This window comes from Lissotriton vulgaris, chromosome 6 (assembly GCF_964263255.1).
Source record: "Lissotriton vulgaris chromosome 6, aLisVul1.2, whole genome shotgun sequence".
In the NCBI taxonomy this organism is placed as follows: Eukaryota; Metazoa; Chordata; class Amphibia; order Caudata; family Salamandridae; genus Lissotriton; species Lissotriton vulgaris.
The window spans coordinates 1,176,748,586-1,176,762,799 of record NC_141694.1 but is presented as its reverse complement, the minus strand read 5'-3'; positions in this window follow the sequence as shown (position 1 = coordinate 1,176,762,799).

Genomic DNA, 14,214 nt, shown 5'->3' with positions numbered 1-14,214 from the left:
TGAATATTTCATTACCCTCCTACTTTATTGATAATGTAACTACCTTGAGTGGTTTGAATAACCACTTTGTGAAGATAATAGAGCTAGTTCCTATCTGGTCTATGTGCACATCTGAAAGACAATCAACAATCATCAATACTCTGTAGTTCCTATTACCAGTAAGTTATGAAATGTTTTAATCAATAAACACCTATTATATCTTGCACACAATTATAGACACATGTTTGAAGTAATGATAGTTTTTGCGCAATCATTCTTCCCTTTTTTTCACAAGAAGCATAGGATTAGTTAGTGCCATCTATGCCAAACTGAAAAATGATAACAGCCTTTTACCATGCCAGGCACAGTTTTACAATGTTGGATTGGTAAATTTACAAATGAAGCCAACCTTGGGCTGTAATATAGAAAATACCCAGGGGGATGCAATAGGCAAATGTCCCCACTTTGCGTGCCCATGGGGGCAATTTTTTATATTATTACAGATAGCGCATGCGCACATTTAGCACCAATGCTATGCACAGAGGGATTTCCCTCACTTGCATGGGGTAGTGGCCTCATTCAAATGAGGTAAACCCTTTGCTTCTGTGTGCCATTTTATAGATGGGCACAGAGGTAAAGAAGCTGTCGGGAGGCACACGACAGTGCGTCACCTAAAAGGTGGCGTACTGTCAGCGCACCTCCTGATAGCAGCCCTCTGGAGGGGGAAAAGGTGTCCTATGGACCACCCAGACAGTCCCTTGCAAGCAGGTGCAGTCAACCATTGCATTCACCTGCAAGGGGATCCCTCTCCCTCCCAAAAAATGTGCAGGTGCGGTGCCACCTGCACAGTGAAACACATAGAAAAAGTTTTAAAGCTGATGTATTGTTATGTGAGAGTCTTTTGGTTGGCATGCAAACTAAACTCAAGGCATGCACAGACAATGTTATATTTGCCAATCCAGTGTATTCCTGTAAAACAAGAATACATGGCATAAAACAAGTGTGCCACAGTATGTGTCTATTCAAGTGTGACGTGAGCACGGTCCCAAAGTGTGTGTCTTTTTAGATCCTTCAAACTGTAATCCAGTTATATCACTCATTGGTTCCATACTCACGTTTGTAACGCATCTCATTGTTTTTGTCAAATCTTTTTTTATTGTTTTAAGATTACATTTGACAGCAAAAGCATCACATGTAGTAGCTCACAGTCATGTACAGGTTATTCGTCAATGCGTTGGCGCGTGGCCACGGTATTTTTCATGCGTGCAAACTTTACTGTGAATGGAACAAAAGGTGCTTACCCAGGAGCTAACTATACTACTTTTCGTCAGTCCTGATGCAGTCTCTGAGGGTACCAGTGAGGACCGGTGTGTTAACCTCTCAATAGTCTGTGTGGTCCGGTGCTGAACCTACATCATGGGCATGCAAACAGATGATATCTATATGAAACAAGAAACAATAACAGTGGCAGCAGAAACCATATGCACATTTTAACTCCCTCTCCCTTTCCCCTGTACCCCCACCCTCCACCCCCCCGGGTCGCGTGGGCGCTCCCCATCTATGGCCGCCCTGGTGTGATTGCCTCCATGCCCAGGTAGAGGAGGGGTAGAATGTTACCAGATTATCCTGTCAGTAGAACAACCTGTGGCGTGTGTCCATCCGTGTGATCGCCTCCCACACCCTCTGTGTGGCTCGTGTGCCCCTCACTGCCCGACCGCTGTAGTGCACCGAGCATCCGCTCCCAATGGGCCGCTATAGGTTCCTTCTGTAGCCCCAGTGTTTTCTCCCTGCGAATAGCGGTCCACTCTACCCTAGCCCATGCCTGAAATGAGGAACTCCATGCCTGTGTACATGGTGGGTCGTGTGCCTTCCATCTCCTTGTAAGGAGGCGCTTTGCTACCACTAGCCCCAAATCCAGGAACCGGGACACCACCTTATCTTTGGGGGACCTCTTGAAATTATGTAAGATGTACTCGGGCCAGTCAAAGGGAATGATTTGACCTGTGCAACTCTGCAGCAGCTCACTAAATGCACGCCAGTAAATACCCAACCCCGGACAGCTTCACAGCATGTGCAGGAACCCCGCCCCCAGTTCACCACACCTAGGTCAGAGCTCATCATTGTGATGAAAGTACTCAGGCGTGAGGTAAGCCCTGTGAACAACGAAGAGGTGGATTTGGTGGAATCGCATGTTTCTGGGGATGCGCACAGGGCTTTTAAGTACCCTTTCTCATTCCTTGTCTACTAGTGGCAACCCCAGATCTAGTTACCATTTGCATCGAAGTGGGCCCAAACTAACAGCCATGTGCTCCCTCAAAGATGCAGCAAACCAGCGAACCAGATGTCTGCCTCTCCCCATTACATGCAGGTACTACATATTTAAATGTTGGCTAGGCTCTATGGTCACGTCTCCCCACCTGGTGGTCAGTTTCGCTATCAGGGAGCGGTGTACTAAAAACCCCCCGGGTGGAAGCCCCTCCTCTGTCACCAGGGTCTCATACGTCGAGAACTCCCCATCCCGGTATAGATCTCCGAGCGTATGAATGTCAGCCTCCCACCATGCCATGAGCATGGAAGCCGTGAGCACCCCTTCGACACCAGATGAGCCCTCCAGAGGTATGGCCGGCGCATGAGGGACCGTGTTGGGGGTGAGATATAGAGCCCTAAGGTACACTTGTATGCCACTGCCAAGAGGAGCGGTGTTGGGTGCACAATCGCAGCAATGGGGTGGAAGAGTTTAGTAATTTGCTCTAGTGAGTATGGCGGCAGTGCTATGGCTGTATCGTCCCTGCCTCTATCCGCCGCCAACCAATGAGCAACCCATTGCAACTGAGCGGTCAGGTAGTAGTGTACAAAACAAGGAGCAGCCATACCTCCCCGGTCTGTCGGCAGGTATAACTTTGCCAGCCCCAGCCTGTGTCTAGAGGTGCCCCAGATAAAGTCCTGTAACATCTTATTGAGCATGTTGAAAAAGGGGGCCTGAATAAAAACTGGTAAATTGACAAAGTAATACAGGAGGTGGGGAAGCATGATCATTTTGGCAAGCGTCACTCTACCCGTGATCGTCAGTGGGAGTGTGTTCCAGAAGCGTACCTGTGACCTAAGCGCCGAGACCGCCCTCCCCAGGTTCCCATCAAACATGTCAGTTGGGTGGCAGTAGATATTTATCCCCAGGTATCGGAAGGTATCTTCTTTCCTCTGGACTCGTGTACCCCCGAGACGGTATCCCGGGTCTGCGTTCCCTGCAATGAAAGTGTACAGGTAGGATTTATCTGCATTTACTCGGAGCCCGAGATATCGGCAAAGGCGTGCAGCAGCTCGACCAGTTGCTCGGGTATGTGCCCCACATCCCTCACAAACACCAGCAGGTCATCAGCGTAGAGTGACACCTGATGGACTGCATCTCTCATTGGTCTACCATCACCGAGAGTCACCTGTATCGCTATGGCCAGGGGCTCGATTGCCAGCGCGAACAGCAACGGGGACAGGGGGCACCCCTGTTGGGTGACCCAGCCCACGGCCACTGCTTCAGAGATCTAGGGGCCTAGCCGCACCCGGACTGTGGGATTTTTGTATAGTAGGTCGACCATATGGAGGAACCCCATTTCCAACCCATAGCGCAGCAGCACTGCTGACCAATATCTCCATTCTAGACAATCAAATACCTTCTCCAGGTCCAAGATCAGGCATCCCGCCCTGGGCCACTCCTGCGTGGCCTCAGCTTCGATCCTGAAATACCTCCTGAGGTTCAAAGACGTGGACCTCGCAGGGACAAACCCATTCTGGTCAGCATGGACTAAGTGGGGGACCATCGGCGCCAACCGTTCCGCCAGCACCTTTGCGAAGATCTTATAATCCACGTTAAGCATCGCCAGGGGTCTATAGGAGCCTAGTGCTGTAGGGTCCCTGTCCGGTTTGGACTGGGAGACCAGGAACGCCTCCAGCATGGAAGGGGACAATGATTCCTCCTCCAGCGCTGCATTGTATAACCAATGAAATAGTGGCACCAGGGATTCACTGTAAGCTTTATAGTTCTCGGCAGGCAAGCCATCCGGTCCCGGGGTTTTCCCAGAGGCCATTTACTGGATCGCCTCCCCAATCTCCTCTAATGAGAGAGGTGTGTCAAGCAACTCCTTCTGCTCCTCAGAGGCCGTGGGCAGATGGATAGAGTCCAACAACTCCTCTAGGAGGTGCCTGGGGCCAATTCCCTTGGTCCTATATAGCTGTTTATAATGGTCTGTTAGGGCACTATGGATTTCGCGCTGCGTATACACCAGCATTCCGCCCGCTGTGCGGAGTGCTCCTATTGGGGCACAGGACCCCACCTGTCTTATCAACCAAGCCAGTAGGTTCTGGCCATGTGCGCCGCATAGTTATGGCATCTCAACCGCTCCAGAAGCTCCGCTTGTTGGGTGCAGAGATCCCCTAGCTTATGTGAATGCCTGCGCGCTCCGTCTCCTTCCCGCTCATAGCGCAATAGCTCTGCTTCCAGGCGTGGAAGGGAGTCTGAGAGCGTCCTGCGTATGTTCCACGTGGCCCCCAAGCAATGCCCCTGAGCGGCCACTTAGTGGACGTCCGACTCTACCATTGCATTGCTCGCCGTCCCTTCGTTGATATAAAAAACGTGAGAACAGCTGTGCCCAGGGACGAGGGAAACTCTGAGTCCTCTGGCGCACTAGGCTGGAGCCGCCACGTAGGCCCAGGCGGACGATCCGCCTCCCAACTGATCTGAAACCACAAGGGGTTATGATCGGAGTGCATCCTCCCCAGGTATTCTGATTGTGCAATAAGCGGGAGCAAAGACTAGGAACCCACTATCCTGTCCAACCGTCCATGCAAGTCATGGACTGCTGAATAGTTGGAATACATTCTATCAGTTGAGTGTAGTATGTGCCACAGGTTCTGTAGCCCCCAGTGTGAAAGCCAGTCCTTACGCGCCTCCGCATTGGATGCCACCACTGCGGTGCATGGGGGGGAAAGACCTGACCAGCTGAACATCTAGTACCATATTAAAATCCCCCCCGGGCAACCAAGGGAGCCCGGCATAGGAGTGGAGCACCTGGGTCAGCTGCGCTAGGAAGGACGGTTGGTCCACAATGGGGGGGGTGGAACAATGATCCCAGCAGCATCTCCTGAACATTCAATTTCACCCGCACAAGTGTATACCTGCCCTCTTGATCCACCCTCACTTCTTCACAAACAAAGGAATGCCCGCCCGCACGCAGATCACTGTTCCCCGCGCATGCCCCGAGAAGACAGTACCATAAATTTGCCCCCTCCAATGACTGAGAAGCTTGTCAAGCTCCGTCTGGGTCATGTGAGTTTCCTGTAGGAGGGCAACCCTCACAGAGTGTTGTTGCAGGTAGGAAAATATGGAATACGCTTTGACGGTGTGTGCATACCACGTATGTTCCAGGTCACTATGTTAGTGTGTGTCATCATGTAGCTGGGTAAGTCATAGCATCACGGGACAAAGGGACCACACCGAGGGGGGGGTCTGGGTCTTGGTCCGAGGGGAGCATATTGGTGTGCTGCCGTTCAAATGAGATAACAACTGTGAACAATGTAACTAATGGGGCGTTCGTCCAAACCTCAAAAACACAGGAGTTGGTGAGCTATTCCAGTGTAGTGCCTGGTGGGGTGTGTGTGGTGACAGTGACGTGTCTGCACTATTCCCCTTTCTCATACCTCCTGTACATGCAGGAGGTGCGCAGCATGTCACGGTCTAGTCTAACTCACAGGCCCGGTGCGAGCCACAGTGGTAGGGCACCTGCAAATGTGGTACCTGTGCTGTGTGCCCCCCTCATGCAGTAAGCTGTCCCCCAGCCATGCGCATGTGTCTCACTAACTTTTAAGGACACCTCCAATGTACTGCAAAGTGCAACAGCACGAGCAGGGGCATATGCACGGCAAAACAGTTCTCGGCGTACATATGTTTGTAAGCCATGTATAGATGCAGCACAACGCCATAGTATCACATAAGCTGGTCAGCAGTCTGGGGTGTCACCACAGGCAGGTTCAAGTCTTCAGAGATCACGGTGTATGGGAATGACGAGCCACTGGTTCCCGGTACACTGCGTATGGGTGTCTCTATGCGGCCATGGTTATGCACTGTTCCAAGGGTTGCTACCGCCTCAAGAGCTTCCTGATTTTCTCTGGGCTGGGCGAAACTGGGCCTGGCCTCACAGTTTGATGTGCCCCCCACCGTCTACGCCATCTTGATCTCCTCTCCGGCCGGCCCCCGTCATCCGAGCCTGGAGGTCTTGTTCCTGTCCACTCTCCTGACTCCTCCAGCCAGTCCCACACTTCCGATGGGGAGTCGAAGAAACAAGTTCCCTCCTTCGTGACCACTCTTAGGTGGGACGGGAACAACAGGGAGTAGGGCAACTCCAGCTCCCTGAGTTGACGCTTCTCTGTCTCCGCACCGTTGCTGTTTAATCCAGGAAGATCATTACCCGACTGTTTCCCACATTCAGGTTGCCTGATTTCCTTACGTCAAAAAGGGGTGACACAAGATGGCTTGAATTGCTAAAAGAATGTGATGTGGTGGCTCTACAGGAGACGTGGGATAGGGATTGTGACTTTTGGCTAGATGGATATACATCCTATTTTTTAGCTGCCCAGGCATCGAGCTCAGGTCGAAATAAAGGGGGGTTGTTGTTGTTTTTAATATCTGTTAATGTGAGGGGCAACGTAAAGGTATTAATAACACCATCCGAAAACTACCTAGTTTTGGAAGTCACTATGCCTAACAATCATAAATGTGTTTATATCAACTTCTATAATGCCATACAAGGCACACCTCAAAATGACAACATTAACTCCCTGACAGAGTTTTTATGTAAATATAAGGAGGGCCAAACCACTTTTGTATATCTCACCCTGATGGGGGATTTTAATATATATTTATGCCAACAGAATTGCCAGTTTAGAGATACCACAAACATAGATATGCTGCCCCTTTCACACTTTGAACATTCTGTAAAGGGGACCGCCCTAGAAGAACTTCTCTTAGAGAATGATTTATCTGAACCAGAGTTCTTCGATACTAACAAGAGGGTGTCAACTTACAGTGCCAGGGACAGTAATACTATTATTCATTACATATTTATCTCTCCGGGCATGTTACATAATGTAATCTTTTACAATGCTATACATACTACATTCAGTATTCATAATCCTGTAGTGTTAGAACTAGACAACAATAACCTGTTTTTATTTAATAGAGTAGCAAACGCAGAAATATTTACAGATTTAATTGCTAAGGACCAGGGGAGACTGGTTAAATGGAGCAAAATCATCCCAGAGGACTTTTTTTATTCCCTAAACTTAAAGGTGGGTAAAGAAATTAACATCTGTAGGGAACCACTTAAATTTGAGGGGAATATAATTTTGTCATTTGAAACTATCTGCCATCAAGTAGCGGATGATTTAAAGTGAAAATTGGAAAATAAGGAGAAAAAGGCAAAGGGGTGGTTTGATAATGAATGCTCCAAATCCCATAGAGAATTATTTAAAGCATTAAAAAAGACACCCCGAGATAGACAGGAGGTGGCCAGGCTTAGAAAAAAGTATAATTTGAATATTTTAAGGCGAAAAAATGAAATAAAAAGACAGGCATGGGATGACTTACATGAGAAGGCTATTCTGAGGGATAGCGCTAAATTCTGGTCAATTGTTAACACTCCCTTATTTAATGGGAAAGAAAATGCGCCACTAGAGGTAAATATCCCCGAACAGGATTGGCTGGATCATTTTCAAAACATCTATGGCAGTAATCTCGAGCTAGGCTCCTTAGACCCAATACTGATTGAGACGCAGGAGATTTTACCTAGATTCTCTATAAAGGAGGTACAGAAGGCCATTGAGGACACGGCGGGCCAGAAGGCCCCAGGCCCAGATGGCGTACCGGCCGACGTGTTCAAAGCAAACTCAGGCATGTGGTCAGTGGTCCTCACTAATGTCTTTAATATAGTTAGTGTAGATAAATCAAGAGCCCCAACATCCTGGTCACAGTCCATTATAATCCCCATATTTAAGAAGGGTCAAAGGGGGGACCCAAGATGTTACAGGCCCATATCCCTGTTAGATTCTTCTTTTAAAATCCTAGGTAAGGTCATCCTAGAAAGAATCTCAGCCTGGGCCATTAATAAAGATATTCTGTGTGAGGCTCAGTATGGCTTTCGATCCGGGAGAGGTACAGAGGATCAATGCCTAAATCTGCATCTCACACTGAGCAAATACACAGTAGCGTCTAGGTGGATGATGTATCTGGCATTGATGGACTTGTCCACAGCTTTTGACCTAGTTAATAGGTCAAAGCTGTGGACAATACTCCTGGATCAGGGCCTAGATCGGGCACTTGTGATCTTTTTGGCGCAACTCCATAGAGACCTGAGGGCGACTATTCTCATGACTCAAGAGGGAAACTGTACCGCATTTTGTAAATCTGGAACAGGGGTGCACCAAGGGTGCATTTTGGCCCTTATGCTTTTTTCCCTATATATTAATTCACTAGGAAAGTCTCTGGAAGCGGCATCTTCTGAAGTACCGCTCATGGGTGGCTCCTTGATGCCGGTTCTATTATATGCCGACGACACGGTGTAGTTGTCAAGAACCCCAAATGGCTTACAACACCTGCTCAATTCCTTTGGGGCTTTCATGCGAGACCTGGATCTATTAGTAAACATAGAGAAATCACATGTAATGGCAGTGGGCAAACGCAAGAATAGTATAAAAACCCTCTCCTGTAATGGCTCAGTGCTTTCCAAAGTCAAAGTTTTTACCTACCTAGGAGTGGTGTTTGATGAGAAAGGGTCGTGGGCACCACAAATTTCTAGCAAAGCAGCGGCAGTAAAGAGATCGGCGGCCGCTATCCTGGGTTTTGCTAAACGACTGGGTGGGAAACCAGCTGAGGCTATATTGTCCATCTATAGAGCCAAAACCCTGGCCATTGCAAGGTATGGGGCCTCGATGTGGGGTTTTAAAATATTGGCTTAGATACAGAGAGAGGAAAACAGATTCCTGCGATCCCTTATGGGCCTCCCCCAACCTACACCAGCTTTTGCAGTCCACATGGAATTGGGGATGGGGTACATTGAAGACGCGCTGTCCTTGGCCCCGCTTTTGTCATGGATTAGAACATGGCTCAATCCAGATTTAACTTTAAACCACAAGATCATCAGGGATTATATGGGGCGGGACAATGTGGCTGAGATTGGGTGGTTAACACATATTAAATCAACAGCAGGATACCTGGGCCGCCCTGATTTATATACAAACCCTGAGAGCCTGATAAGAGAGGACATTAAATGGGTTAAGACCCACTTTGTAAAGAAAAAGGAAGCAGAAAGAGAGGCTAGTGAAATTAAGAAGCCAACTGTAAGGTCTCACTATATGATGATTACATCGTTATCTATACAACCATACCTGACGATAGTTAATAAACCATTTCATCGGTGGCTCCTTACAAAATTTCGCTTTAACCAAGTTCACTTTCTGCTGGGAGATTATGCTAAGTGGTGTAAGCCGCACGAGAATGTTCCCTGCAAATGTGATGACTTTTCTGACCAGGACATATTGCATTTCGTGTTTTTCTGCCCCTTTTTTAAGAGTGGCAGGGAAAAATTTATTAAGCCAATACTAAAGGATAAAGAGTTTAAGCAGGTAAAACCGGCTCTATTGTACCTGCAGCTTATGGAATCACCACTAGTAATGTATGGGGTAGCCAATTTCTTGACAGTCTCAATACGGTCCAGGCAAAATAGACTTCGGCCGTCTCTGGTTCTACATCTTGGAAATGATGAATGACCAAAATAATTTTAGGTTAATAGTTTTGTAACAAAGGAACTGCAGTAAATATCAATTTATGAATTCTGCAAGGTTTGCACATTTCTCTATGGTTGTAAAAAAAATTGAAAATAGAACTGTAGTAAATCTCAATTTATATATTTTGTAAGGTTTGCACATTTCTCTATGGTCTTAAAAGTCTGTAAACTGAGATTAATTGGATGTATAGTTACCCTGATCACTATTGAAGATGTGTATACATTGAACCCTTGTTTTTAATAATTTTTAAAACTGCTTTTTAACAACTTGTGTTTTTGATGATTTAATGTGACTGTATAGCATACTTTTATGATTTTAAAATAATCGAATAAAGTGTTTTTGACTTTGACTCTGACTCTGATTTCCTGGTTTCACGCAGCACCACATCTCTGTCCCGATAATTTAGAAGTTTAAAGAAGAGCGGGTGGGGTCTGGCTCCCAGCCTGGGCTTCTGCGCTGGCACTCTGTGCGCCCTTTCCACTGCAAACTGCTGTGACAGTGCCCCCTGGGGCAGGAGATTGCGTAGCCAGCGCTGAACATACTGGTCCGGATTTCAGCCCTCTGGAAGGCCCACCACGCAAACATTGTTGCACAGGGAGCGCCCTTCCGCATCTTCTATTTGGTCTTCGAGTGCGTGGACCCGATCAATCATGTCCTGCAACGCTATAGTATGGTTTTGGACAACAGGCTGAACCTCCTGAAGCGTTTGGCTATGTGTTGCAACCCTCTCGACTAATTTACGGTGATCCGCGTGGAGAAGAGTGAAATCCAATGTGACTTTGTTAATCCCCGTCTCTAGGGACTCCTTGGTTTTCTCCAGGGTGGTGCCAATCCTTTCCACCACTGCGAGCACAGTGTCCATTTTGGCTGCAAGGGTCGCCGCCTGCGGTTCCATGCTTCCACTCTGGCGCCCTTGCGAAGATTCTAGGTTTTCCGCCCTCAACTTCCCATGTTGCGACTTGTCCCGCAGTCGGCCCATCGCTAGATGTTGTGCCGTTGGCATCCGCAGACGGGCCTCAATATGATCGGACACGATTAGTTGCAGGCCACCAAATCCCGGGCTTCTTCCTATCGCCCTGTGAGGAGTCTATCGTGCCAGTTCGTTAACAGAGCTTTCAGCAGGGAAGCCCCCCTCTGCAAGCATCAACCCGAGGATCACATTCCGATCCGTAATAGTCTGACTTCCTGTCCCTGTTGTTGGGGAGGCTAGCCACTCTGCGCCGCCCTCAGGCACTGGGTGGTATTTATTATGCAGTCTGTCTTTCCTTTGCAACGCCGGGATTCCCAGTCTTCTCCCCACTTGCCCAGTGCACCACACCACTGCCCGCACCCCTCTGGTAGACTCGGCTCAGCCCCTCCAGGCACACCCAGTTGGCATTCACTCTGAGTTCACAGGGATTGTGGGCACAGTCTCCTCGTGGCACCTTCTATTGCCCGGGGCCTCCCCTATGGCAGACGTGTCTCTCGTGCCCGGGGCTCACCAGGCCTGTCACAGTCTCGCACAAAATGGCGCTGCCCCCAAAATGGCACCCGCTCCCTAGTTCTCCAGCTCACAGCGTCTCAGGCCCTGGCGGTGAACATTCTTGGTAATTACCTCTGCAGCTTCCCACGCCTCTAGGCACTCCAGGCACAGCTACTCTCGGTTTCCCTTGCACTGGGTGGCTGCTCCTGAGCTGCCTTGCCAGGCGCAATGAGCCTTCCCACTTACTTGCTAGTGGGGGCGACAGTTCGCTCTGCTTTCAGTGTCCCGCTTCTGGCGTACACCAGTCCGCTCTTCAGAGGAGCTACCGGTAGGTGCTCGCTGCTCCCGATAATATCCTTAGCGGTATTTCCCCCGCAACGCAGGTCAGGCACTCCACTGCTGTCCCAGGCCCGTGGTGCATTCAGATCCCGCTCTTCACCATACTGCCCACTGGCTGCGTAAACCCCCGTAGGCCTCCAGATCATCTCAGGCCTCGGGAGCCCACCACTTGCGCAGGCACTCCGGAGCTCCTATGCAGCGCAGGGCCGACTCAAGGCCCAAGCCCCAACTCGTCTCCAGCAGTCTTACTCTGCAGCTTCAGGCCGCGAGACCAGTTGGTACTTTCCGAGGCCCAGGGCACACTTTCTCTTCCCGGGCCTCATTGCTCACCCTGTCCGCAGATTCCCTTTGATGTTCGGCCGACAGCGATTCCCCCAGCCACAGATGCCTGTCTCTCATAGGGACATCCACAGCAGGTTTCTCAAGGTGCGGACCAGGTCGCTGCCACTTGCGCCCCGCTACCGCAATGGGCCCGCCTCCACTTCTTGCCGCAGGACCCACTGGTGGCGGTAGGCCGCAGGAGTCTCCGGTCTCAATGGCTCACCTCCAGTGCAATCTCGTCAAGGCGCCGTGCTTCACAGGGCAGCACAAGGGCAGACCATCAGCGTGCCCCCGGCAGTCCCACAGCTCAGTCTCGGCTCCCAGCGGCAACCGTTACCTCCTGGAGCTGTTTGCGTGCTTCCATCCCCTGTGCCGCACTGCTCGTACCCAAAAGGGTTGTGGGAAGCACACACACGATGCAAACTCCTCTAATAGTTATTATCAATTCTAGTCTACACTCACCCTATAAATGGGTATGTCTAACCCCTTGGGGGGGCGATGAGGTTTGGCCCTGTAGTCAAACCCTATATGAAGCACTTTATCATAGTGCCAATATTTAACCAGGAAATATGAATTAAGAATACTTAAAACCTCACATCTACTTTTAAAAGGATGCTGCTGCCAGGATATCCAAAAAAGTAAGGGAATGCAAATGAAGGTAGTACTTACATCGTCATGGGGCCCTACCCTCCATACCACAATCATGGCTCCTCTCTCCCCAGCTTGTGGTTCTTAACTCCTTCGGCGCTTATGGCAAGCTTAGCTCGTCATGAGGCACAGTGGAGCTGTGCTCATGATGAGCTGAGCTCATCATAACTGCCGCGGAACGCCCACGTGGGGCTAATTCCCCTCCTGCACGGGCGTTCCATGGGAGTGGGCAGAGTTGTGATGAGCTCAGCTCGTCGTGAGCACAGCTCCACTGTGCAGCATGATGAGCTGGGCTTGTCACGAACACCGCGCCGCTGCGTGCGTCCCCCTTTCCCCCCGCACCGCGGGGGAATTACCCCTGCGTGTAAGGGGTTAAATGCCGGAATGTCCGGTGTTATATTGCCCACGGCCAAGTCAGCTAGACCTTGTTTCATCCAAACCAGGCCAATCAGAAAGTGCTTGTAATCCCCTGTGGGCTGCACCAGTATTACTAATGTGGAGTAATCCGATTCCGCTGTGATTGCCGCCATGAATGGACAGTGACATATCTGGGATAGTTTGTGCCAGAGAGACCACTTGGAACTTCCGGCGTGATACACACGTGAATGCGGGCACTCAGGGGAGTCGACATGCTATGTACTGCGCACCAGGTCCTGAAGATCATTAGATTTGTAGTCCCCGCGGTTCCTATTTGGAAGATGTTTTATATTAATTTAAGAGGAACCAAAAATAACTCATTACTAACTGGTGCTGGCAGTTTAATTAAACCAAAATTAAGGCCTAACGGTCCTGCACAACCCATCAATTATTCCTTTGGTTTTGGCAGACCATTGAGACCCAGAAATTAATCAAAACATTTGTGGCTGAAAAAAACGTGATGATGACTGAGGTCTTATAACGCTCAATATTTCTCTAGTTTTAACACGATCCTACGAGTCAATAGTACATCATAAACTGAGGAAAGAAAATTGCATTAGCAGTAATAATTTGATATTAATAAGGTCCTGATAAATTTTAGTTTTTGTTACACCCTCTGGCACATTGTTTTATGTACTCATCAATACATGTTATCTTACTTCATATACTGACCTTAACTAGTGCAATAGCCTTAACAAATCTATTGGAGGCTCAGTTGATTCCACGGTATGTCACCATTGAGTACCCTTTTATTTGTTTTCAATTTATAAACCCATCTTTGTTCCTTTTGCAGGATACTATTGTTTATCCCTGCATGAGGGATACATTTCTCTTTGATTGACCATCTTCTGTCTTTTTCGCTGTGATTCTTTTCCAGGAAGTGTGACAACAGTTTGGTGGATGCTTTTTTACACCGGATCATGCTTCTGTGTTCACTTATCTGAATTTTGATAATCCTCGTAGTCAATCTAATGTAGCAGAGGCCACATGCACATGTGATGACATATACTACATTGCTACTATTGCAATTAGTATGTATCCTCTGCTCCTGAAGAGTTAGGAGGACAAGGTCAATTGTTTTGTACTGTTTTGTGAGCGTACATACAGAGCAGTTGCCACAAGGAAAATGTCCTGTCACCGGATGGAGTTCCCAAAGTGTGGTTTGTCATTCTGTTACTCCCTGACATGTGTTGCTATAATCCAAACTGTCTCTAATACTC